The sequence below is a fragment of the Ailuropoda melanoleuca genome, chromosome 13 (assembly GCF_002007445.2).
Source record: "Ailuropoda melanoleuca isolate Jingjing chromosome 13, ASM200744v2, whole genome shotgun sequence".
NCBI classification, from domain to species: domain Eukaryota; kingdom Metazoa; phylum Chordata; class Mammalia; order Carnivora; family Ursidae; genus Ailuropoda; species Ailuropoda melanoleuca.
The window spans coordinates 75,352,135-75,379,663 of record NC_048230.1 but is presented as its reverse complement, the minus strand read 5'-3'; positions in this window follow the sequence as shown (position 1 = coordinate 75,379,663).

Genomic DNA, 27,529 nt, shown 5'->3' with positions numbered 1-27,529 from the left:
TACTCACACTGGTCGCTTTGGAGGGGGCTGTGATGTGAGTGGAGCGGGGCATGGGGGGCAGGAAGGGAGAGGAGGGGAAAACAAAAAACAAAGAGAAAAAAATCGCTATTAACATATTCCACAAACCCATGAACAAACTATGATTCTGTTACTCCCCCTGGGGTGGGGTGCTCGCTCCACGCCCGACTTCCTGTTCTACCCACCTTTCTGGAGATGGGGGAGGTGTGTAGGCATCAGGGGTCTTGGGGTTTTGTTTGGACCATAGACCCCCTTGGCAGTCTTTATGGAGCCTCCTCAGAATTCCATCTTAAAAAAAATAAAATACTTTGAATTGCGAAGGAAACCAATTACATGGAAACACAATTACCAAAATACTTTTCAAAGACCCAATTGATGACATAATAAGACATGTACATCTTTATTAACATATAAAACAAGCAAATCCAGAGGTCGAGTGTCTACGATTTTGCAGTGCTGTCTGAATGTAAATGACATTTTGAAGGATTTGCGTCAGCTGCCGTATGACTTGAAACTCTCCTGTTTTCTCTTGGTTGACAAAGTCATGGATTCTGCTCTCATTCCCGGGCCTTGTCAAAAACATTCACAAGCGCATTCCCGGGCCTTGTCAAAAACATTCACAAGCGAAGGCAATGCTCAATTTCAGATGGAGAATGATGAAAACAAAAGGGTATTAGGGTTTTGTTGTTGCTGTTGTTTTGGGTTTTTTTCCGCGCGAGTTCACAGATCCCCCAAATTCTTTTTTTTTTTTTAAAGATTTTATTTATTTATTCGACAGAGATAGAGACAGCCAGTGAGAGAGGGAACACAAGCAGGGAGTGAGAGAGGAAGAAGCAGGCTCATAGCGGAGGAGCCTGATGTGGGGCTCGATCCCATAACGCCGGGATCACGCCCTGAGCCGAAGGCAGACGCTCAACCGCTGTGCCACCCAGGCACCCCAAGATCCCCCAAATTCTACCCCTGGGCCCCAGATTCAGCTCCTCTCGTTGTTGTGACCTCAGGATCCCAGTTTCCCATCCTGGTGCCTCTAGGACACCAGGAGACCGAGCCTCTTTTTGCTTTTGTTTTCTTTCTTTTTTTTTTTTTTTTAAAGATTTTATTTATTCGACAGAGAGAGAGACAGCCAGCAAGAGAGGGAGCACAAGCAGGGTGAGTGGGAGAGGAAGCAGCAGGCTCATAGCGGAGGAGCCTGATGTGGGGCTCGATCCCAGAACGCCGGGATCACGCCCTGAGCCAAAGGCAGACGCTTAACCGCTGTGCCACCCAGGCGCCCCCTTGCTTTTGTTTTCTAGTCCATGGGAAATGGTGCATATAGTTGTCTGTGACCCTTAGATAGAGAAGAAGTGAGACAATGTGAACTGGACGTGCTGTGACTCATGCCGTCGCTGGCCTGACCAGAAAGAGCGAAGAGAAGCATCAGATGGCTGCAGGATACCTGAAAGGTCTCGAACACCCGGACTTGAATGTACACATTCATCCCAACGCCCCAGTTCCTTACTACTGTCCCCACATAGACAAGCCAATATTCCCTCGGGGCATTATTGGGATCGCACTCTGGCTCCTTCCATCTCTGGGCCATGAGGGGACATGGGGGCTGGAGGTCCCCTGCCTTCAGAGCCTGCTGCCAATCCTCTCTGTTCTCTTCCGTCTTGTTTGGCTCCCATTTTTCAGTCTTGTTTTTCCCACATGTCCTTTCACTTCTGTCTGCTTTTTACTGAAAGACTATGAAAATTGCTTATAATTTTATTTCCCCCATCACCTTCTGTGACTCAGTGGTGAACCAGCCTTTCAAGGGGACCACAGTGATTCTCTGACATGGCTCTCTCTCCCTAGAGTGGAGACAAAGCATGTTTAGTGGCCCCTGGGGACACCCGCTTTATCTGTTATGTCTTTGCTGTAGATTACACTTTCCTTCAGCATGAAATGAATCTGACAGTTCCACTGAAGGCCTTGAATTCTATGTAGTCTGAAATTAATTTTGCTATCCTTGCTCTCTGTGTTTTCCTGATACACTTTGGCTCTTTTTTTTTTTAACATTTATTTTTAACTTTTCAGTGTAATTTTGTTTTAGGTTTGTTCTTGAAAGCAGCATATAATTAGAGTTTCTATTCTAACCTAATAATTTGAGAGCCCTTCTTTAAAAACCTTTTTATTGTTTTTTTCCCCTTGTTACATGCATCCAAGCTCGCTATTGAAAATACATATAATAAGCAGTAAGAAAACTAAAATCACCCAGTTTGCACTATTCAGAAGTAGCTACTGTGTCCTGAACCTGGTTCTGCATTTTTTTTTTTAGGTTTTTATTTTTTGATTAACTCTCCTGCAACTTTCTAACTCATTGTCTTTCTGAATTACACAGGGTAGCGCTCATTCTACTGCTTGCCCTGGGGTGGGGGTGGGAGGTGCTCATGACATGTTCTCTAGGCTCTGAGGTGTGGCAAGAAGGGCTTGGGGAAGCTACAGAGGGCAGCTCTGCTCTAGGTCCAGAGAGGAACTTCTCTCTTCACTCTGATCCCCATTTCCTTGGGTTTGCTTTCTTTTTTTTTTTTTTAAGATTTTATTTATTTATTTGACAGAGATAGAGACAGCCAGCGAGAGAGGGAACACAAGCAGGGGGAGTGGGAGAGGAAGAAGCAGGCTCCCAGCAGAGGAGCCTGATGTGGGGCTCGATCCCATGACTCCGGGATCATGCCCTGAGCCGAAGGCAGACGCTTAACTGCTGTGCCACCCAGGCGCCCCTTGGGTTTGCTTTTTCTAACCCCCTTCTTGTCACAGGATTAGAAAGACCATCAGGGCCAAGATTAGGGTGAGAATTTAGAGGAATGGGTCAAGTAGGCAACCGTGGTGTTTAAAATATGTCCACAAATTCTTTCGCACTCCTGCCTTCATAAGGTGGACCTAATTCTCCTCCTTCAATTGTTGGCTGGACTTAGTGAGTTCCCTTTGACTAATGGACTGTGATGGAAATGATGCTATGTGACTTTAAGGCTAGGCCTGACTAATGGACTGTGATGGAAATGATGCTATGTGACTTCAAGGCTAGGCCATCAAAAGGATAGCTTCTACTTGGTGTTCTCTCTCTCTCTCTCTCGCATCACTCGCTCTGAGGGAAAACAGCTGCCATGTCATAAGGGTACTCACGTATGCCCAGGAGAGACCCACATAAAGAGTAATGGAATCTCCCCACCAAGGTCCAGCACCAACTTGCCATGTGCTGGAGGAAATGGATCCTCCGGCCCCAGTCAGACCTTCAGATGAATGAAGCCCCCGCTCTCGCATCACTCGCTCTGAGGGAAAACAGCTGCCATGTCATAAGGGTACTCACGTATGCCCAGGAGAGACCCACATAAAGAGTAATGGAATCTCCCCACCAAGGTCCAGCACCAACTTGCCATGTGCTGGAGGAAATGGATCCTCCGGCCCCAGTCAGACCTTCAGATGAATGAAGCCCCCGCTGAGATTTGATATAACCTCATGAATGATCCCAGGGTAGAACTGTCCAGCTAAGTTGGTTCAAAATTCTGATTCATGGAAACTGTGAAGAAAATCATGCCTACTGTTGTTTTAAGCCACCAAGTTTGGGGTAATTTGTTACTCAGAAATAGATAATATAGTAACCATTATGTGTTTAGCATGTGTGTTTGAGTAAAGAACCAGGAGGCATTCCCATGACTCCCATGATCCAGCCCAACTTACAAGGTTTACAGAGTTCATCCTGGAGTTTGGGGCTAAAACTCAGTCATAACAAGCAAGGCTTATTTTCCTTGAATGTTTCTCACCATATCTCCCTCATGGATCTTGGGTTGTCCCTTTGCAGGTCAAAGATACAGGAAGTACTGTTCCAGCCATTTCATGGCTTCAAAGGAAGGCTTTTCTGTAGCCCTACTGCCACCACACTGGACAATTGTCTTAGGATGGGGTCCCCCAGATGCAGACTTTGAGACAAGAATCTGAGTGTAAGTGGTTTATTTGGTGGTGATCTTAGAAAGCTCCGGTGGGAGAGTGGGGATGGGAGGGAGGGAGGGAAGACAGCCCTATAGGATGGGTAATAACAGATCAGTAGGCAGCTGAGGTTCAGTCATGCTGGGGACTGTGTGGCACCCTCCTCAAAGCTCTCACCTAAGAGACGAAAGACCTGGAGCACATGTCTCCCATCTTCTGCCCCTCACTCATTGAGGGTTACTTCTGAGGACATCAACTCCTTAGTACTTCTGGTCTGTCCCACATGTGAGCCTAGCATAGTTCAACAGCCAAGGGAAGAGAAAGAGTCAGTAAGACACACTGGATATGTGAGGAATGACGACAGCTGATGGTTATGGGCTGGTTACTGACAGCATCTGTCACAGGCCAGCATCTCGTATCTGAATTATTGCAGGAGCCTGCTATCTGCTCTACTCCCTTTTGTTCTCTCACTCAGACCCTCTGATCTCTCTGTGTAGAAACTCAGAGTGTCTTAAAATGCAAGGGTGAGCGAACTACTCATTTCTTAAAACATTACAAATTTTCTTGTTTCCCTAAAGATAAAGTCCCCATCTCTTAGCACCATGCTTGGCACATAGAAACCATTTGGTGAACGTTGGCTTTTGTACCATTGTCATTGTCGCCATCGTCGTCATCAGACATGAACATTCTAGCTCATGTCCCTGACTTGGAGGATCTTTTACTTCATCTCCTATCCACCCAGAACAATCTTTCGTGAAGCCAGCCCCTGGTCTTCATAAGTTTTGTGTGTCTTACTTTCCACCTGTTATGTTCTGAGGATTGAGGTTTTGTCTTGTACTTTGTCTTTCCCACACTGCCTAGCCCAAAGAAGCTTTGAGGAATGAGTAGTTTCTTGTTGAGGCGTTCAGTTAATTAATATAGACGCCTCCCTTTCTCACCCCATTAAAAGCCAAGCCATCACCAAGCTCCAATGCACTTCTCCCCGTCTCTCCAATCTGTCCACTCTTTTCTGTCTCTAAGACCACCAAGCTAGCTCAGTTACCTTCATCTTTTGCTCAGATCATTGCACGAGCTCCTTAATCATCATCCCCGTGTCCAGCCCCACTTCTCTTCAATCCATTCTCTACGAAGCAGCAAAAGTAATATTTAAAAGCCAACTACAGCCGTATCAATTCACATGCCTGAAAGGTTTCAGGGCTTTCTCAATATTCTAAGAACAAAGCCTTAGTCATGTTCCAGTCCCAGCATCTGCATGGATCTGGCTTCCCTCCACCTCCCCTCCTACCTTCCTTCCCCTTATGTCTGGGCGCATGTGACACTGGCTTCCTTTCAGTCTCAAATGCTCCAATATCCTTTTCAACTCAAGGTTTTTGCTAATCCTGTTTTTTCTGCCTGGAGTGTCCTCCCATCCCTTAATCACCTATGCATCTCTTCTTACTTATTATCCAAGTCTCTGTTTTAATGTCATTTCCTTAGAGAAGCTTTCATTGCTCACCCAGCCTAGGTCAGGTCTCTCATAGAAGCTATCTTAGCATCTCCTATTTTTCCTTAAAAACACTTATTAGTTGTCACTGGGGCTTAGACAGTGGTCCCTCAGAAAACAGAGGCTTAGATTTTTGTGTTGGGGAGGGATCCCAGGGAATAGTAGCTGAAGACTGGGAAGAGGGAGACATGCTGGGAGGGAAGTCTATCTTCACTAGCTTGTTAGTTCATAGATGCCTTCCATCAGTTGATTTTTGTCCAGTTTTCCTAGCTATTCTTGTTGCAGTGGTTTGTCCAGTTTACCCAGCACACAGCTGAGGTGACCACTTCCATCTCTTTAGTTGTTTCTTCTGGGATGAACTTCTGTGGTTTTTTTTAAGGATTTTTAAAATTTATTCATTTGTGTGTGTCAGAGAGAGAGAGAGCAAGAGCGCAAGCAGGGGGAGTGGCAGGCAGAGGGAGAAGCAGGCTCCCCGCTGAGCAAAGGAGTCTGATGTCAGACTCGATCCCAGGACCCTGGGATCACCACCTGAGCCAAAGGCAGACACCCAATGAACTGAGCCACCCAAGCGTCCCTGAACTTCCATGTTTCCAAATGATGATTATATTGCTTTTTAACATTTTAAGAAATTATCTACTGTCATTCACAACTTTCCCCTCCAATTTCCCTTATTCAATCTTCTCAATATAGTGATGCAAAAAAAAAAATGATTCGACTAAGTGTTTAAAGATTAATCTGCCTATTCGGATATTGTTCACTGTTCAACCAAATAATGAACTCTGAATAATGTTTTCTCTCTTGTGCAAGTTTTTTCCTCTGAAATTAATAATTGCCTCATTTTAAAGTTTGCTTAGTTTTCACTGTGACGGCTACGGACGTCCCCTCCATGTCTTCATCAATCTGTGAAATGCCTATTAAGCAGCCAGGGAGGCAGAAGATGAACCGGAGGAGTGCGATATTCTGGAGGCCAAGTATAGACAGTGTTTCCAGGAGAAGGAAGTGATCGGTTGTGTTACGTGCTAGGAGTGAGTCGAGTGGGAGGAGTACTGAGAATTGGCCAACGGATTTGGCAATGCAGAAGTCACTGGTGACCTTGACAAAAAAGAATAAACCAGTGGGGACAAACATTTGGACGAACGAAAGAAATGAGAACAGAGGAAGGAAAATCATACATTGTGATTTTCTAAAAAAAATAATTTTAACAAATTATCTTGAAAAGGCAAAATTTTAAGAATTTTTTTTTTTTCTCCAGAGGGAGCAGAAATATGGTGGTCACTAGACAGGGATGTAGGATCAAGAAAAGGATTGGTGGCAGTCAGCTTCCAAGATGGCTCCCAATGGTTCCCCACCTCTCGGTACTCACCCCTGTGTATGGTTTCCTCCCACACTGTAGTGGAGTTGGTGTGTGTGACCAAGAGCATATGGCAGAATGGATGCTGTGTCATTTGCAGGGTTGGGTTATGAAAGACTGAAGCTTCTGCTTTGGGTGCTCTCTGGCTTTCCCTCTCTCTTGGATCTCTCATTTTGTAAGAAGTCAGTGCTATCTGGTGAGTAACCTTTGACAGAGCCCCACATGATGACACCTCCAGCCAACTGCCAATGAGGAACTGAGGCCTGCCAATAACCAGGTGAGCGAGTCTGGAAGCAGCTTCTACAGTCCCAGTGGAGTCTTAAGATGACTACTGCCCTGGCCAACAGCTTCCTTAGAGAAAATAAATCAGCCCAAACTACAAGTGTATACCCACAGACCTAAAATCAAGACTTCAAGGTAGATTCCTTGAGGGGCAGATGGTGGCCCCATTACAATGTAGCTTTCATGTCTGTCCTGGTGTGGTTTTGGAGAATGGTTCTGTGGCTGTCTGTGGGGGACGAGAGATGGTAGCAGTGGCCTGGGAGTCTCAATGAGGAGTACTTATGGCTGAGCTTACTATTTACGGGTATAGCTATGCAAAGAGTTCCCCTTTAAAAAAATGGTTTCCAGGGGTGCCTGGGTGGCTCAGTCGTTAGGCGTCTGCCTCTGGCTCAGGGCATGACCCCGGCTATGGGATCGAGCCCCGCATCAGGCTCCTCCACTGGGAGCCTGCTTCTTCCTCTCCCACTCCCCCTGCTTGTGTTCCTTCTCTCGCTGGCTGTCTCTCTCTGTCAAATAAATAAATAAAATTTAAAAAAAATGGTTGGGGTGCCTGGGTGGCACAGCAGTTGAGCTTCTTGCCTTCGGCTCAGGGCGTGATCCCGGCGTTATGGGATCGAGCCCCACATCGGGCTCCTCCGCTGGGAGCCTGCTTCTTCCTCTCCCACTCCCCCTGCTTGTGTTCCCTCTTTCGCTGGCTGTCTCTATCTCTGTCAAATAAATAAATAAAATCTTTTAAAGAAAATAAAAAAAATTAAAAAAAAATGTTTCCAGAGCTCTGAGCAGTAGCAATAGAGTATAGTGGAGATCGGGTAGGTGGCCGCAAAAACCATTGGCGGGAAAGATTGCATTAGTCCAACGGACAACGGAGCTCTCCCAGCCTGTAAGCTGAAATCTGTGGTTCTGCCATTTTGAATTGCATACACCTGGGTGTTCTTATAAGCTGGGTCAGGCTGGAGGCCCAAGAATGAGATACTGGTCTTCCTATCAATCTGGGGGAGCTGGTTTTAAGCTAGTTTGAGAAATAAAGAAAACTGCTTCTACCCTATGTGCTCTTTACACTGCTAGACATGTAACTGTTGGGTCAAACAAACATGATTCAGGGCGTGTGTTCAGGACATACCTCACTTCCCCTTGAACTAGATGCTGTTTCTGGTCCTTTGAGGCTGTCCTGCAGGGGACTGTTTCAGAGGCTTGACAAATGCAGCTCTCTGACACATAAATACTATAGAAGTGACAGTTCTCTCTATGGCTATGGTATCAGCAGAAAACAGTAGATTGAGGGACGGTCAGTTTACTTTGGCTTCTGAATTCCTACTGTGAAAAGTACTTGGATTGGTACTATGGTCTCCTCTTCCTGTTTAGGGTACCGCCAGGTCGCGGGAGAAGCTGAAGTCAAGGGGGTAGGGCTTACCAAGCCTCTCATGCTTCAACCACAGTACCCTGAACCTCGAGCATAATTACCTCATTATCTGAGCTGGCTGCAAAAACCGCATTCACAATCTAGACCGCCTCATTATAATTTCCAAGTACTGGGTAGGTACGAGGTTTCACCATGCCGCTGGGGCATCTAGGTTATATAGTATTGACAAGAATCAAACGAGCGCACTCATATTCCTCCTATGTAACAATGACCGGTCTGAGAATGAGCAAATGAATTAGGAACCTACGAGGGCCTGAGCCCCACAGGCCTGTCTAAGAATTGTCCCATCCTTCAGGTATGGCTGTGGAGCGTGCGCGAGGTCCGCAAGTTCTCGTACTGGTACTGGTATAAGATGGGTTTGCCCTCTCTGCGCATGGGAGATGTTTGAAGCTGCCTCTCGTGCATGGCCCCTCTAACGCTACCTTTGGATAATGCCTTTTGACTGGTCATTCCCACCGCTCCCTTGACTTCTGGTTTTCCACCCCACTGGTTTCCTTGGTTTCTGGAAGAAATATACTAATTAGGCACGTTCCTTTTCAAAATGGCCCAGGCCAACATACTTATCTTGTGGGGGCAGGAATGGTCCCAACTGTTCATGTCTACCTATATCCATGCCCTTTGCAGTGCTCCCAGCGTGGCTTCTATATCCATACCGTTTGAACCTATCTTGGCTTTGAGACTTGCTTTTGCCAATAAATACTTTGAATGTGATGAAGTATCAGTTCTGTGCTTAGGGCTTAGGCGCTGGACTGGTTTTTTTATTGCTGTGTAATAAACGACCACACACTTAGTGGCTTAATACCACGCCCATTTATTTTCTCATACTTCTGTAGGTCGGAAGTGTGGGCTTGGCTGGTTCCACTGCCATAAAACTCACAAAGCCGGAAATAAGATGTCAACAAGTTGGGCTCATCTGGGAAATAATTCTCTTCCAAGCTCACTCAGGATGTTGGCCAAATTCAGTTCCCTGTGCTTGTAGGATTGAGGTCCCTCCTTCCTTGCTGGCTGCCAGCCAGGAACTGTTCTCTGCTCTGAGGGGTCACCTATATTCCTTTTCCATCTTCAAGTCAGCGGTGGCATAGCAAGTCCTTCTGATCGTTTGAATCAGTTTTCTTCTGCTGCTACCAGCTTGAGAAAATGCTCTCCTTTTAGGGTGTTCATGTGATTAGAGGAGGGACACACAGATAATCTTCCTTTTGATTAACTCAAAGTTGACTTGTTGAGAAAGTCAGTCCCACGATCCTTAGTCAGCCGTGTAAGAATGGATTTTGGCTCTGGAACATTTCCTTACCAAGGGAAATCACCTTGTATGGGAATATCTTTCCTCGTTTCAGGCTCAATGAGCTCTCCTTTGTTCTGCTTAAAGTATGTATATCTTATGGCATGGGGTTAACACCACTGCTCTATCTGTATTCTGTAGGGATGAAATCTCTCCCACATGGCCCAGGAGGGGTGCATACAGGTGAATTGCTGAGAGAGGCCTGATGGCCATGGGAGACTAAGATGGCTGAAGGACAATGCTTTTAAGTTTCCTAGAAGCCTTTTGGTTCAATCTAAAAGATCTATGAGAAACACCCTTACTCTCTTGGAAGAGTTTTTTGTGTGTGGTTGAATACACCAAACTTTTGATTTCATCCTTTTAAGCTAATGAGAATTAAATGAAATCTGAGGTTTTAGCAAAGGGCGGGACAGTCACACGCTCAGATTTTTCTGTGTCACATTTTCAACAGCCATTTTGGAGTTTTAACATGTTTTGACATCCGGAGAGGCTGAGAATTTCCTAAATCATCCTGGTTCCTTTTGGTTTAACAGCTCTTCCCTCAATTTATCTCTCTCCTTTGGCACTTGATTATAAGCAAAAAGAAACCAGGCAGCATCTCCAACACTTGACTCAGGAATTTCCTTAACTACATATCCAAGCTCATTTCTTACAAGTTACGTTTTCCGCATGACTGCAGGACACAGTTTTGGTAAGCATGTTGCTGCTACATAGCAAGGATCCCCCTTATCCCATTTCCAATAACATCTTTTCCGTTTCCTTCTCAGCCTTTGCCATGAGCATTCTGTAAGTCAAGATTTCTACTATTGGTCTGCTCTTGGTTTACGATTTCTCTACTACACACTTCCATCCTCTTTATTGAAAGCTGGATCCATGTCCCATAAACGAGCCCATGCAAACCTGCTGGAGGATTTGACCATGTTAAAGACAGATGAGTTGTTTAACTGAGGCATTCTAGACTACCCAGGCCATGAGCAAACCCACCAGCTAGCTGTCTTTCAGGACATGAGCAAACTTAGCCAAGATCAGCCAAGCCCGGCACAGACTAGAGCACCCCAGGTGACCCACTAACTTGTGAGCTAAACAGATACTTATTGCTCTATACCACTGAGCTTTTGTGGTTGTCTGTTATGCAGCATTATCATACAGTAGAAAACTGATACACATGGGATTTACATTTAGTCTCTTGGATTCTTGTGCCTCTGACCTAGCTTGGAGAAGAGTTAGTTCAAAAAATAACAACAATTCTCTCCTTCTCTCCCTCTCTTCCTTCCCCCTCCTTTTCTCTGCTAGCTTAGCCTACCTCTAGAGCCCAATGCCTATAAAATACACTACTCTTCCTCATAATTGCAGGAATAAAAATAAGTTTTTCAAGTGGTTGCAATGACAAATCCCTTATTTGCCTTGGATGAAAAGAGAAGCTCTCCTATCTTTCCGTTTTAGGGGGAAGCTTATGTAAATGCTCATTTGCAGGAAATCCTCTCCCTTTCTCCAATTATCCAGGGCTATTTTATTAGTCCCCTTTAGGGAAGGGTTTTGACAGAAACTTTAAAGACTCACGTGTTATTCTGGCAACTCATTTTGGAATGTTTTTGTGATACCTCATTTAAAACTTCCATTTAATACCCAGTTACACTTCATTCAATTAATTCCCGTCTCCTCCTCGAGACTGTAGTCCATGAGGAAGAAGCTCCCCTTGCTCCTGTCTCTAACATCAGCACCAAGGACAGTGTCAGGCACAGCCCATGCTTCACAAATATTAATAAATTGGGGTGAATGAACCTGCTGTACCTTACGCCATGAAAATGAATGTGTAAGCTACCCGTATTTACCTTTTACAGAACTGGATTGGGTCATTTTTCAACAAATCTTTTTAGCTCTTTTATGGAGTGCCACCTTAAAGATCCCTTTCCAAAAATACTTAGCAAGGTGGATCCCAGTTGACTTTCCGATTCAAGGCATTGTTGCCTGGGAGAGGACACGATGCGGTAAGTTTTACATATGAGAGGTCTTCCCTGATAAAGTTTCTCGGAAAATTCCTCCACCTCCAAACCAAAGAGAAAAATTCAGATGCTGTATCTTACAGATATTACCACAACTGCACTTGATTCTGCCCACTTATGTATATGAAGGGTCAACTCTAGCTCCTCTCTGGCTAGAAAACCCTTTATGAGACTGTCCAGAGGAGTAGAAATGAATTTCTTTTGGTTCTAATTTTAAGGCAACCCAATTAAAATGTCTGACTCACCCGGCTGTTCATGGGAAGCATTCACGCATTCATAAATTATGGAATGGGCTGTAAAGGCTCTGAATGTTCCCTGGAAGCAGTTTTAGTATCTTTCTAGATAAGAAATGAATCCAGATTCTCCATCTTTTCAATTATTACCATCACTCATTATTATTCAAATTACATTGCATGATTCATGTCTGGAGATCAAAAGATCAGAAGGATTTTAAGGGCAAACTATGAAAATGAGAGTGAAGATAGGAAAAGAGAAAGACAGAGACCAAGAATTTAAGATCGGAGTTCTTTTTTTCAGCATCTATTTATTTGCTGGTAAATTGAGAATATAATTAAATTAGTAAACTCTTGTGAAGATTTGGTAACAAACTAAAATATCATCCGTTTTAACATAACCAAAGCCTCAGGTCCAAAGAACAATATTCTATGGAGAACCTTTAAGATATGAAAAACCAGTGGCTAGGAGAATGGGGTGGTCCTGGAGATTGAGGAATCATCGTCAGTAGGTCGGTCTGCCACAAAGGGACCGAAAGTTCATTAAAGGGGTAAATAATACTTGTCCTATGTGATGGTTCATATTGTTGAATAGGAAATATTTACTCTCCTTCCAACTCCAATTATGGGCAGAGCATACCTCCCTGCCTCTCACTGATGTTGAGTTTGGCCAGAGACCTTGCTAATGACCGTGATGCAAATGAGGCTTAAACTGTGCTTTTAGGTTTAGGGTTACCCTTTGGGGCTTCCGCTACAGTCATGAGAAGAACACGCCCTGGCTCATCCCCTGGTCCAAGGAAGATGAGAGACACATGAGGCTAACTAACCTAGACCTTATCACAGCTTGGAGCTGGGCCCCACCAATCTCATCCCGGATCAGCTGAGCTACTGATGTGTGAGAATAAATAATTACTATTTCAAGCTATTGAGTTTTGGAGTGGTGTTATAGAACAGAGAACTTGGCTGATTCCCTCCTCACCCCTTCATATCTGGGAGCTTCTAAATCCTTGGAATTTCCTGAGTGATAAGAGAATTTGTTACCCATGGTGGGGCCCCTTGAACCGCACCTGAGTTTATGTTAATGAGACGACTCAGGATGGGGGCTGCTCTTGCCAGAAAGACCAACCATGTGATTAGAGTTTTGAAGCTTTGAGCCTTGTGATATCAGCCCAACCTTCTGGGAGGGAACAGGGGCTAGAGACTGAGTTACATCACGTGGTTGATGAGTCAATCAATCATGCCTATATAACAAAACTCGAATAGAAACTCCGGACACCAAAGCTCTTGTGAACTACTCTGGGGATACACGTCAATGTGCCAAGAGGGTAACACATCCTGAAGACACAGAAGCTTCATATTTGGGACCCTCTCAGACCTCACCCCTATGGGTCTCTTCTTTTCACTGGTCTGATTTATATCTTTCATAATAAAACTGTAGTAATAATAAGTATAGTGTTTTCCCAGTTTCTACGAATTTTTCCAGCCAATTATTGAAATTGAGGGAGTGGTAATCCTGAATTTGTTAACAGTTGATCAGAAGTGTGGGCAAACCAGGAACCCTGTAGCTAGTGGCTGGTGTCTAAAGTGAGGATAATCTTGTGGAGAATAGTGTCCTTATTCTGCAAAATTTGACCTAACTCCAGGTAGTTAGGATAAACATGCATTGCAGGTGGTTTGTTACATATCAATCCTGACTGACGTACCTTCCATACATGAAATGAGAATCAAATAAAATACGACTATGAAAGTATATATGTATATGTATATGAAAGTGTTTTCAACTCTAAATGCAATGCAGAGATAAGGAAGTATTGCTGTAAGCAGACCACAAGTAACCATGTTTACTTTACAAGCAAGACAGAGTCTAGTGATATTTTTAGGATTTTGTTCACCTGATGCCTTCTCATGATATCTCCGTAGTCTCCCACTTTTGAATTCATGGCTCTCTTGTGGCTGTGACTCCTTTCTGCCTCAGAGATGATTATATTCATGCCTGTGTCTCATCCCTTCTGTGAAATTGTGAACATCTTAAGGTCAAAAGCTGCATCTGACATCACATTCCTGAGCATTTCTGGTAGACCTTGGACAGCTCCTGACATTTTCGTGGTGTCTGACCTACCCAAGCGTGGAGCCTGGCCTCCTTTCTGATCTTTTTGAGTTGGCTAGAACTCCCTCACTCACTCATTCATACTCCATTCCTTCACCAAGTATTTGATAGTGTCCATTACATGCCAGGCCCTAAGGAGTTGGGTAGGAGAACAACAACGGAGGGCATTCCAGGCAGGCAGAGCAAGGCCCAGGGAGAAGTCAACAGCAGGGATTCCAGGAGGGGGCTGTGGTGAGAGGGCAGAGCTCAGTGACAGCAGAGCACAGCTGTGATGATGAGGAAGAGGAGGAGGCAGGGACCACTGCCCACGGTCCCCCGGCTTAGAGACAAGCTTCTGATGTTTTATTGGAATTCATGGAAATCCATTGCTTAGCCAGGTGTACCCGACATCAAAGAAGCAGCATAGAAACTGAGAAACTCTGTCGAGAATTGGTGAATCTTTAGGATGTCAATTTGTTTAACTTCTCTTTACCAAATTCACTGGCTGTTTGGACACAAGTTTTTCATAATATAATCCAGTCCCTTGGAAGCTTTTTTAAAAAAAATATGGGATGAAGCCCTAAGTTTCCCAGGAAATTGGATAATATGTGAAGATAACGGAAATGAATAATAATATATATGAGCACAATAAAAATAATAGCTTGTTCGTAAATTTTGGAATGTAAACATAAGCGAATAAAGCAAAATCAATGTCCCTAGACTATGCTTCTTGGTTCCTTCTTTTAAGAAACCAAAGCATCGATACAAGTCCTCTCCAGGACCAATGTCTGCTCCTTGTGGGAGCCTCAGCTTATCCACATCTGATCAGAAGGCCCCTTTGAAGCTACCGGCTGAAAGTCGCCAATCTTCTCTTTTACTACAAAAGCCTGACCTTATCTTTGCAAGAAAAAATTCCAAAGCACAAATTTAAAAAGGCATATGGAGCAAGGCGTAGGTCTAATGTGTTCAAGTAAGTGTTACTCCATTTACAGAATAGGCGAATTCCAGTGAAAATGGCTTGATTTCTGCAAGGTGCATCTCATTTCCCTGTGGTTTTCTTTTACATTCTTGGGAATATAATTCAATAGTCTCTTCACTCTCTCCACCTTAAAAAGGAATATAAACAATAGCAGTAAGATCCTTATAAGTCTTTATATTGAGCCCCCACAATGCAAAGAAAAGAGCCTTATATGTAGTATTCATGTAATTCGAACAAAATGGGTTACAGGCCAGACTAATTCCTCTTTAACTCTAGTATCTTTTTTTTTTAATAAACTTTTTATTTTAGAATATTTGATATTTACAGAGAAGTTGCAAAGATAGTACAGAGTTCTGTTTACCCCGCATGCAGGGCCTCCAACTGTTAACATCTTACATTAGTAGGGTACTTTTGTTGCAAATGATGACACAATATTGATACATTAAGAACTGAAGTTCACAGTTTATTTAGACTTCCTTGGTTTTTACCCAACATCCTGTTTCTGTTCCAGGATCCCATCCAAAAGGCCGTGGTACATTTACTTGTCACATCTCCTTAGGCTCCTCTTTTCACAATTTCTCAGATTTCCCTTGTTTCTGATGACCTTGACAGTCAGGCATTTTGCAGTTTCCCCCAGTTGGGGGGAAGACCGAGGTTATAGGTTTTGGAAAGGAGGGGCACAGAGGTGGGGAGCCATCTCACCACTGCAGATCAAAGGTACAGGCCAGCAACATGATTTAGCACAGGTGATAGTCACATGATCACATTTGATCACATGACCACATCAGTTGTGTTTGTCAATTTCCTCCTCTGTAAAGTTACTCTTTACCCTCCCCCCATCTCTAGCTGTCCTCTTTGGAGGGAAGCCACTATGTGCAGCCCACACTGGAGTGGTAGGGAGTGATGCCCCACCTCACTGAAGAGCAAAATACTTACGTATGTAAGTACATATATAATTTGAATTTCTTCTGCCTGGGAGATTTGTCTATTCTCTCCCATTTTTTAATTTATTCCATCATTTATTTTTACCAGTATGGGGGGATATTTATTTTATACTGTGAATTACAATCCAATACGACTGTATTTGTTTTTGTTGCTCAAATTGTCCCAACTCAAGGACGCAGAAAAACTGAATCACTCATACATTACTGGTGGGAATAGAAAACTGTATGGCTGCTGTAAAAAATAAGTTAGCAATTTCCTTAAACACTAAACATGCAACTGCCATACAACCCAGCAATCGCATTCCTGAGCATTTATCCCAGAGAAATGGAAGCTTGTATTCACACAGACACCTGTACATGACGTCTATGGCAGCTTTGTCATTCCCTTTATCAGAAATCACCCAGATGTCCTTCGGTGGGTGAGAGTTTGAAAAGCCGTGGCGCGTCCATGTCATGGAAATACTATTCAGCAATAAAAAAAGGATGTCAATTGACACACAAAACAACCTGAATGAGTCACCGGAGAATATGCTCAGTGAAAAAAGTCAATCTGAGAAATGCACAGGCTGTATGATTTCTCAGTTTCCATAAACTACTTGGAGTCTTTTCCTCTAGAAATAATACTGCAGTTAATATTATACACGCTGTTCATCGCCCAATCAGTAACTAAATCTATCAGGTCTATTTCCTAAAATGGAATTGCCGGGTCAAAGGAAAACGCATTTGTAACTTCAGTAGATAGAGCCAGATGGCCCTTTGCAGTGTGCATTCCCACGTTAATGCAGGAAAGTGCCTGTTTATCACGCACTTACCAACACGATGTAGGCTCATGGGCAAGTCACTAAACTCTCTGTGCCTCAGTTCCCTTATCTGTGAAATGGGGAAGAAATGGGACCCACCTCATGGGGTTACTGTGAGGACCAGATGAGTTATTACATGGAAAGTGCTCCTAAGAGTGCTAGGCACAGTTAATGCTGTGTCAAGTATTAGTGATTATTGTTACCAGAGCCAAGCTTTTTGATATTTGTCCATCTGGTTGGTGAAAAGTGATATTTTGTTGTAGTAGTTTTAATTAGCATTGATCTTATTGTGAGATAAAGGATCATTTCAATTGTTTAACCAGTTACATTTCCTTTTCTGTGAATTGTTGATGCAAGTCCTCTTACATCACTTGTGCTCATGTTCCTTTGGCTAGAACTAGTCATTCCATTGGCCAGAACTAGCCACACCTAGGTACAAGGGGTGCTTCTGGGAAATGTAGTCCATTAGACAGCCTCTTTACAGTGACCACTCTACACCGTGTAAATTTTCCATATTTGTGCCCCTCCCTCCCCCCTTTTGGACTAAGATAGGTAACTATTTATTTAATTTGGTATTTTCCCAAAGCAATTAGTTAACAGTCTTGTTTATTAATTCTATTTGCTATTTTTACATTTTTAATCCATCAGCTTCTGTTTTATACTAATTTTTTCCTTCGATCTTAAATCTTTTTTTAAAGATTTTATTTATTTATTTGCCAGAGAGAGAAAGAGACAGAGAGAGAGAGAGAGAACAAGCAGGGAGAGTGGCAGGCAGAGGGAGAAGCGGGCTCCTTAACCAAGGAGCCTGACATGGGACTCGATCCCGGGACCCTGGGATCATGACCTGAACTGAAGGCAAATGTTTAACGAACTGAGCCACCCAGGCATACCTCAATCTGAAATCTTTAGGTTTACTTTGTTGTTTTTCAGTCTTCTTGACCTGGGCTCTTAATTCATTTATTTTTATTTGACCTCTTAAAACATTAAAGGGTAAATTTGCCTCTGAACCTTGCTTTTAACCATGTTTCATATGTTATATATAGTATATACATACATATGTGTGTATATGTGTATATATATATATATATATATATATATATATAGTGTGTGTGTGTGTGTAGTGGGCTTCATTGTCTAGATATCTGTCAGTTCTGAGTTTGATTTTTCTCTTTTAGGTAAGAATTATTCAAAATTTAAAAATTCTAGATGTATTGCATTAGCATTAGAGAGTATCATCTGTTCTAATAGTGCTTTTTTAAGTCAACTGGTCTAATATAGTCATTTTATGAATATTCTATGGGCATCTGAAGAGAAGAAGAACATTCATTTTCTATTTTCAGGGATGTATACAGATACAAATACACACACATAAATTTTTTATGTATATTATATGCTTATAATCTTTAACAAGAGATGTGCCATGAAGTCTTAAAATCGTTGAAAAAAGGCCCCACCTAGGAGGGTGGGCACTATGGATTTATTTATTTATTTATTTATTTAGGGAATGCACGCACTTGTTAGAGGCAGTGGAAGAGGGCAGAAGGAGAGGGGGAGAGAGAATCTTAAGCAGGCTCCACACCCAGTATGGAGCCGAATGTGGGGCTCGATCTCACAACCCTGAGATCGTGACCTGAGCCAAAATCAAGAATCAGTTGATTAACTGACTGAGCCACCGAGGCTCCCCATCATGGAATCGTTTAGAATTATTTCTTAGAAAGGCATTAAGAGGGCGGGGGTTTCTGGGAAGAATCTTCGCATGCATACTAATCTTCCTAGAAGTTTCCATGTACTTATTTTCCTCACTCTTAGGGGATGGATGTTATTGAGTAATCATGGCCTTGGCTTTTTGGAAGTTAACCAAGCTCACTCACATCTGTAAATCTGCAGTGGCGTATATATACCTATATATTTAAGAACATATCTTTTCTTTAAGAACACTTCTGGGTCTTTAGTTGAGAGGTACGGAACCAAAATTTATCTAGGCAGAGGCTTGTCTGTGTGTCCACATAAATCAAATGTTTTAATGGCACTTAGCTTGAATAGAGATGTATGGGGATTTGGTCAAGGAGTAGGTATTGAGTCAATTTTGCCATGAGCCTGAAAGTCCTACCCCGGAAATAGTTACACAAAAGGGTCAAAGCGTTTGCTGGAAGAGCAGCCCAGGGATTTGGCTAAAGGTCATGGGCAATTCTGCCGTCAGTGCCCATCCATAATTACCAAAGGAGAAATGCAAGCTCTGTGACTACGTCATCCACGTGTAGACAGTGTTGAAAGAACCATGGACGGCGTCCAGAGATGGCATGAATACCGCATGTTACTGAGTAAAAGACAGGTGAGGTTTTTTGATTATTCTGTTTCTCCGTGTCCTAAATTTCCATTTCCTTCCAAATAAAGGAATCATACTGTGGTATGGCCCAGAATGGGGAGGAATCCTCAATGACATCAGATCTCACTGCAAAGGAAAAATCGCCCTTGGGTCCTCGAGAGTAACCGAAGACCAGCTGTAGTGTCCAAGGTTAGCCTTCCTTAGGGAGCTGAGGGATTAGCCCAACATCCAAGGAAAGGAAAGGAAAAGAGACTTGAAGGTTGCCTGACCGGTGGTGTGGGTCCTAGGAGACGGGAGGGATCCATGAAGTGGGGGAGCCCAGGCTTGATTTTTGGAATCACGTGATAGTCTGAGAGATGGTGGCATAGATGAACTACAAAGAAATTAGCAAGTAAGAGTTGCAGATTTGGCACATTATTAATACGGGTAGAAAGACCCAGGAGGGAGATGGTGGATGTTGTGCCAGTAAGGCAGGTGGGATTTTGGCTAAAGTTTGTAAAATCATATACAATATTCTTGTTTTTACCCTGAGTTTGTGGGGGCAGTTCTTACTGATCAACTTCTTTCAGTTGGTCCTCTTGGCCATTGGCTATTAACTTTCTTTTTTTCTTTTTTTTTTAACCCGTGGTTTTCTTTTCCTCCTGAATATGATTATCCAATTTAGAATTTTGTGAAGAAAATAACTTACATATATGCTCTTAAATGTATAAGTTTGCATAGAATTTCAGGGGGTTGCAAGAATGTCTAAAAGATTTCTAGCCACTTGAATTAAGACCATTTTCTTTAGGAGGCAGACGAGATTAATATTATTTGTACCCCATCAGTGAAGAAATGGAAACCACAGTGGACAAATGACTTGTTCTAGGTCACTCAGTAATCTAGAGTCAGAGCAGAACCAGAACCTGTCACCACAGCACCCCTTAGAATGCCATCAGTACCTTTCCAGCAGAAGCCACCAGGAGTATTCGTCTTTGCCAGGACACACTGCTGTAATGTGAGAAGTGCTTCTGGTCCAGATTTTTGATGAGGGAGCTGAGACTGGAGGAGGCTGCATTGCATTCTGCTTAATTTCTTCATCAATAACCTTGATAGACTTGCCAGTCCTTGCAAACACTGAGAAATTGGCTTGTCTTGGAATTTTTCATTGCATTACAATGCTCCCAATCAATCCATGAATCTCCACGGTGCTCTTGCCCTTGGAGAAGGATGCATCAGGAGGAATTTGTATTCTGAGTGCCGCTTTGCAGTTATTTTCTGGGAGGGGGGTTGAGAGCTCGAGCTTGCCAGAAGACGGGAGACGAATTGTGGTTGTTATCATGTGTTTTTGTTGTGCACACCCCTATCACGACACAGCTTTCTGTTTAAAAGGCAGGCAGGAGGGTCCTGGGGCATGTTTGTAGAGGTGTGCAGTTTGCCTTTGGTGGCCTTTTGCCTCCTGCTTTGATGTCCTACCACCTTCTGGGGCTCTTGGCTCTTCCCAACACCAGTCTTGCTTGTTCTCTTTCCATCAATTGTTAACTGACACCTGTGTCGGTGTTAATAATGGATTACAGCTTCATGTGTTCAATTTCACAGGGAGCTTTACATGGTAATAAAGAGCTCCGGGAAAGCATCATTAATGATGTTCTAATAACAGGCTACATGGCAGGCGCCAGAGAGACACTGTAGCATTGGGGTATCCCCTGAATAACATCAGGTAGGGAGCCACCCTCCTTTCCTTCCCTGCGTAAGAAAGACCTTGTGATGACTGTTATTTATGGTGCCTTGCTTGGCCTCGGTTACAACCCCTCCTCTCATACGAAGGCCAGAAAGCCAGAAACTATAATTTCTACATTATCTTAGAGTTCCAGCTATGGTTAGGCTCCACCAATCAGACAAACTTGTGCAAAACTTTTTTATAAAGATTTTATTTTTTTATTTGTCAGAGAAAAAGAGAGAGAGTATAAGCCGGGGGAGCAGCAGGCAGAGGGAGAAGCAGGCTCCCCACTGAGTAAGGAGCCCAGGGTGGGACTCGATCCCAGGACTCTAGGATCATGACATGAGCCAAAGGCAGATGCTTAACAGACAGAACCACCCAGGAACTCCAAACTTGTGCAAAACTTGGAGTTGGAACTTGGGAAGAGAGGAAGAGTGTGGGGAGTCTCTTTGTCTGGTGGGGGTTATGGCATAATTTTGAAGTAGGTCCTGAGCAGCGTTGACTGTTTTCCTGGCATGCTCACTCAGTAAGTGACAGTGGGGGCATTTCCTGACCCATCAGTTGCCACAAGAGGCCTACGTGGTTCTGCAGGAACAACTCCTTGATGTTCAGTCTAGAGGCTTTTCCCTTGATTTTTCCAACAAATTTTGGAAGCACCCAATCCCCTGCATCATTTTCCTTTCTGGTGACCAACTAAAATTAATGCTGTTGCATGCAACCAAACTCAGATCAACTCAGTAACTGGCACCAGAAATGGCTACAGGCAAAAGGTTTTCAAGGCAATGGGAATCTGGGTTTGACCCGCTGACCTGGTTGGACTTGAAGACAATGAGGACCCAGTTGCACATTGTTAAGTTGACATCCAAGTGTTTTTTATTATAAGTTTAATTAGGATAAATAAAATAAAAGGGTATAATTTCTAGCATATTGTAAATACTGCATTAAGATTTCAAAATATAACAATTACATTACTCTGTTAAACATTTCCAGTGAAATCTAGCTATTGTGGTGATTTATTACCCTCAATTATCCACTTGTAAAAGTACACAGTCTCCTTTAGCAGAAATTTTACAATATTTACATTTTCTTCTTGAATTTGTATTTCTGTTTCACATCTCCCATAAATTATAACTTAATAGAATGCATTTTATGCTCAAACATCTTTTATTGCTAGCCCTAATGCACTTCTCTGCCAAAAAATAAGTTTATATGTGCTATGGTCATAGAAGTCCTCAAGTGTAGGAATTTCCTTATGAACAATTAGTTATGAGTAGTATATAATTAATCAAAACAATGTAAAGGTATTATATTTTATATATACACAGTAAGTAATTATGAACATAAAAGTAAGATACTAATGGAAACATTGCTCTCAATGAGATGGATGAAGCTTGTTTTTTCCATCTGGATTATGTTCACATGAATGAATATTACTTTTTACTAGAATGAGAGTTTCAACATCAATTATATTCTCATTTTTCATTCTTAGATATGTAACTAGTATAAAACCTTATTCACATCAACAGATCAATGGGAATGTAAAAGTTTTGTTATAGCAATTCAATTCTTTGAACTCCTTCCCAAAATAGTTATAGTTCTTAAAATTATTTTAATGATCATTGAAAAATTCTAATGGTCCTCCTTCAATTTTTTAAAACAAAAAGAGGAAACCTTCTAATTTTCAAAAGAGAGGAAAAAGAGAATTATTGCCTAGTCATCAAATTCACCCACTTTCTCAGTTTCTGGGAACTATACCAAGAAAGCTTTATGAAAACCTATAAATGACCATTAATTATAGCATTTGTGTTTTACTTTTAAAAAATGTATTTAACCTCATAATTCAGAAAGGTTTAGGGGAATAAAAAATATTCTTAATTTCAGTACACTTTTATCAATACATTTTAAAGGTAAAATACTTTTATCTTAACCATGTGATTTAAATATCATTTATCAAAATTGTAAAGCTGAAGATTAAGTTCATTCAGTTTATGGGAAATGCCTGCCATATCTCCAAATTGGCAAAGCCAGTGCTCACGGTCAAATTAATGAGCCAAGTCGGATCTAATTTCTGTCAGAAATACTCTGACTTATTTTTCAATTCAAATAAGCATGTTATTATGCATTCCTATGACAGCCATTTAACTTCTGAATTTGATGTCTGAAATAGAAGGAAAGGTAGGATAAAGCATGGAGCCTTACTGAGCTTGCCACCTAGGTGATATCATGCATCTCCACCTTCAAGAACTCTCAGTCTTTTTGTTTTGTTTTCATGGCCGTTTCCATAAGGATTGACATATCCTTCAGTAAGAGTCAGACAATATAAGTGATGAGATTATTATAACACTTCTCCCTTCTCTACAATATGTGAAAACACCTCAGCAGAGGTCAAATACCTGTTTCTAAAGCCACAGTCATCCCTTAATAGATGTATATGTAAGACAAGAAGTATCATTCTTTTCTTAAAGTTTTTATTTTAATTCCAGTATAGTTAGCATACAGTGTTATATTAATTTCAGGTGTATGATATAGTGATTCAACACTTCCACACATCAGCCAGTGCTCACCACTTTGACAAGTGCCCTCGTTAATCCCCATCACCTATGTCACCCATCCCCCCACCCACCTTCCCACTGGTAACCATCAGTTTGTTCTCTATAGTTAAGAGTCTGTTTCTTGGTTTCTCTCTCTCGCTCTCTCTCTCTCTCTCTCTCTCTCTCGTTTTTCCCTTTGCTCATTTGTTTTGTTTCTTAAATTCCACATATGAGCAAACTCATACTATATTTGTCTTTCTCTGGCTTATTTCACTGAACATTGTACTCCGGAGCTCCATCTCTGTCATTGCAAATGGCAGGATTTCATTCTTTTTTTACAGCTGAACAGTATTTCATTGTATATACATACCACGTCTTCTTTATCCATTCATTAATCAATGGACACTTGGGCTGCTTCCATATCTTGGCTGTTGTAAATAATGCTGCTATAAACATAAGGGTGCATGTATCCCTTTGAATTAGTGTTTTTTTATTCTTTGGGTAAACACCCCGTAGTATGGTTGCTGGGCTGTAAGGTAGTTCTATTTTTAACTTTTTGAGGAACATCTATGCTCTTTTCCAGAATGACTGTGTCAGTTTGCATTCCCACCAATAGTGCAAGAGGGTTTCTTTTTCTCCACATCCTCACCAACACCTATTTCTTGCGTTGTTGATTCTAGCCATTCTCACAGGTGTGAGGTGGTATCACATTGTGGTTTTGATTTGCGTTTCCCTGATGATGAGTGATGCTGGGCATCTTTTCCTGTGTCTGTTGGCCATCGGCATGTCTTCTTTGGAGAAATGTCTGCTCATGTCTTCTACCCATTTTTTAATTGGATTACTTGTTTTTGGGGAGGTGAATTTTATAGGTTCTTTATGTATTTTGGATACTAACTCTTTATCGAATATGTCATTTGCAAATATCTTCTCCCGTTCCATAGGTTGTGTTTAGTTTTGTTGATTGTTTAAGAAGTATATGCTTGATACGTCTTGGATTAAGGAAGCTTTCTGATACAAATATTTGGAATTGGGCCTTTGATTGATGCCCTGGAAAGGTCTAGATCTTGGGCCAATGCACCGTATGTGGACGAGATGTGATGATTCTCTTTTGAAAGGTAGTTGAAGGTCAGTTTCCTTTTTGTTTGTTTTTGTTTTTTTTAAAGATTTTAATTATTTATTTGACAGAGATAGAGACAGCCAGCAAGAGAGGGAACACAAGCAGGGGGAGTGGGACAGGAAGAAGCAGGCTTATAGCGGAGGAGCCTGATGTGGGACTCGATCCCATAACGCCGGGATCACGCCCTGAGCCGAAGGCAGATGCTTAACGACTGCGCCACCCAGGCGCCCCTGAAGGTCAGTTTTGAAACAGAAGGTAGAAATGAAAAAAATTTAAAAAACTGTCATGACACTCCAACCTCAGGTAGATCAATTTTAGGAAAGTACATATGGAAAATAAGGATGTAGCAACTGATTCCTTTAAAACTATATCTTAGAAAGACTTGTAGACATACCCTGGTTGAAAAAATTCAGAGACAGACGGAATTCTGTTGTCGGCAGCTGGAATCTGACCAAATGGAATCATTTGGAATCTTCACCAGCCATCCCGTCAACACCCCTGGGTCATTTTCTGAGGACATAGACGACTGATCAGAATACGAACAAGGAGGGGGAGAATATTTGCTGGATCTGCCCTTATCTTCCAGTCTGAGCACTTTGCACTTTGAAACTTACTTCACATCCCCATTGTCTCCATCCCAGCCATCCTAGAGGCTGATGATTTTATGAATATTCTACCGATCCTGCTGGGGTGACCTAACATTCTGCTCTGTTCTCAAGTAGTTCCTCTGCTCCTCACTTCAACCTTGCATGTATCTAGTAAATGCTGAATACATATTTAGAGTCAGGGAATGCTAAAACTGAATACAACCTGAGCCATCCTCTCATCCAGTGATCCTGGTGTGCAGATGAGGAAACTGAGGTTCTGGACGGGGAAGTCATCTGTCAGAGGCTATAGTACCAGTTGAGGTTGGTTGACCCGCCATGACTCTGCCCAGACTCAATGTGTCTAACATTGTACTTGTTAAACCTGCCAAACCTACAGATGTCTCTGCAAAACAGCAAATACACCAACTACAGATAAGTATCCTGTTCTGATACACTCTCTTGAAAATAGTGAAGTCCCTTGTCCAGAAGTTACAGCCATGGGATTCTTAGTCCCAGTGTGGTTCAGGACAGAATGTAGGGGTGGCACCCGTGTGGGGTAAAAGGAGGAGTAACTGGGGTCAGAAACTGGGTAGATGGGCCTCTACGGGTGGATACGGCCCCCTACAGCTCTACAACTCTCCATCGGGCTCCAAAGAGGACAAAAAAAATAGAGTTGAATCCATAGATAACAAAGGCTCTCACTTGGTGCAAGTGATGTGGCCCAGGTTACATCCTGGGTTTTAGGCATCCTGATCCTTTAAAGAAGAGTTGGTAGTAGTCATTTAGAAGAACGTTACAATGGTTCTTTTTGCAAAGTGAAAGACTGTGGATGCTGGGCCATGGTGGCTGAGGTTGGACCTGGGGGAAAGTAAAACATACGCTGAGATTCTGGGTCCAAAGTGGAGGTGCTGGGAGGTGACGGAGCCGTGCGTGCAGGGCGTTTGTTATACGTGGAGAGGAGAAGCCTGAGCCGAGTGGGAGTGTGAGGCCGGCACAGAACATAGCCATCGTAGCAAGGCAGTCATCTTCGGGGAGGTATTTTAACAGTGCAGCAGGGTTCAAAGGCAGAATGGCGCTGGAGTGAAGGGCAAAAGCAGGTAGATGGCAAGACCTGGAGGAACTGGATTAAAGGGTGCTAAGGCGGAGACAACATTCAGATAATAAAAGTAAAGCCCAGTTACAGAGAAAAGATAGCCACTGTCGTGAAGGTGGTTTGGCAAAGCGGCCAGTCAGAAATCCAGGTGTGAATGCTCCCTCACCTCATGGTCAGCTATGTCACTGAAAAGATTGATGGCAAAAAAACCAAAACCAAAAAACTCCCTCAATTCTCCACTTCTCCTATATTCTCACCCTTTGCAATGTATCTTTGTAGTGCTTCCCATCAAGAGGAAGAATCTATTTTTCTACCCTTTGAATCCAGGCTGGTGTTGCAAAATGCCATGTGCAAAAGGATGGGGCAGAACGGTGATGTTCTGCCGGCTCTAGGCCGGAGCTCAAGAGGCCTTGCATACCTCAGATCCTCTCTTGGAGTCCCATCTGGCTGCCAGGGGGGGAACAAGCTGCTGCTAGCCTCCAGGAGCAGAGCCTGCCCACTTGTCCCACCTGAAGCCCCAGGCGTGTGAAAGAGCCCAGCCAAGACCAGCAAATCGAGTACAGATGTGGGAGAGAGCCCCGCCAAGACAAGAACCACCCCGCTGAACCCTGCCTAAATTGCTGATCCACAGAATCATGAGGCAAGTAAATGGTTATTAGGTGTGGGGTGGTTCGTCACACAGGCATAACTAATACAGCCATCTTGGGAAAGTTACCAAGAGTCTGTTTCTTGTCAATTTGCATGTCAGTTTCCCCTGAGTTTCACACAGGGGCTGACAGGACCTAGCTCCCCTAGTTATGGGGAAGATCTAATGAATGAATGCCTAAAGGTATTTAAAATACCACTTGGTAATGACTTTGTGCTCAATGAAGATTTTTATTATTGTTATTCCTAGAATTGAGGCATGAGGAGGGTTGCAGGAGATTACGTAGAGAGACACAAAGGGACCCTTAAAATCCTCCCAAATGCACGATTCTAAAACCTAGCAGAGGAATGACTTCCTCACTGCATCTGTGGGGAACAGGAGCTGAGGAGGAAGCCAGCCTGGCTCTGTAATGAGTAACTATCCCCTTATTTATGAGGTTTGCAAGTCTGGGTTTCTGCATTTCAAGTTTTCTGAAAACTGGGCTTGTCTGTATTAACTATTATTTATATGTTCTCAATATAGAAAGCCAGATGAAGCTGTTCTTTTGTGAGGATTTCATGAACCCTGGCCCTGTATGAGGCAGTAAAAACATATTTTAAAAAGGAATCTGAAGGCTGTTTAGGTACTAATTGTGCTTGAACTATTTTTAATAAACCGTTTTTTGTTCAGCTTATAATTTCCCATTTGCTGATAGCTCTACACAGGTAAAATGA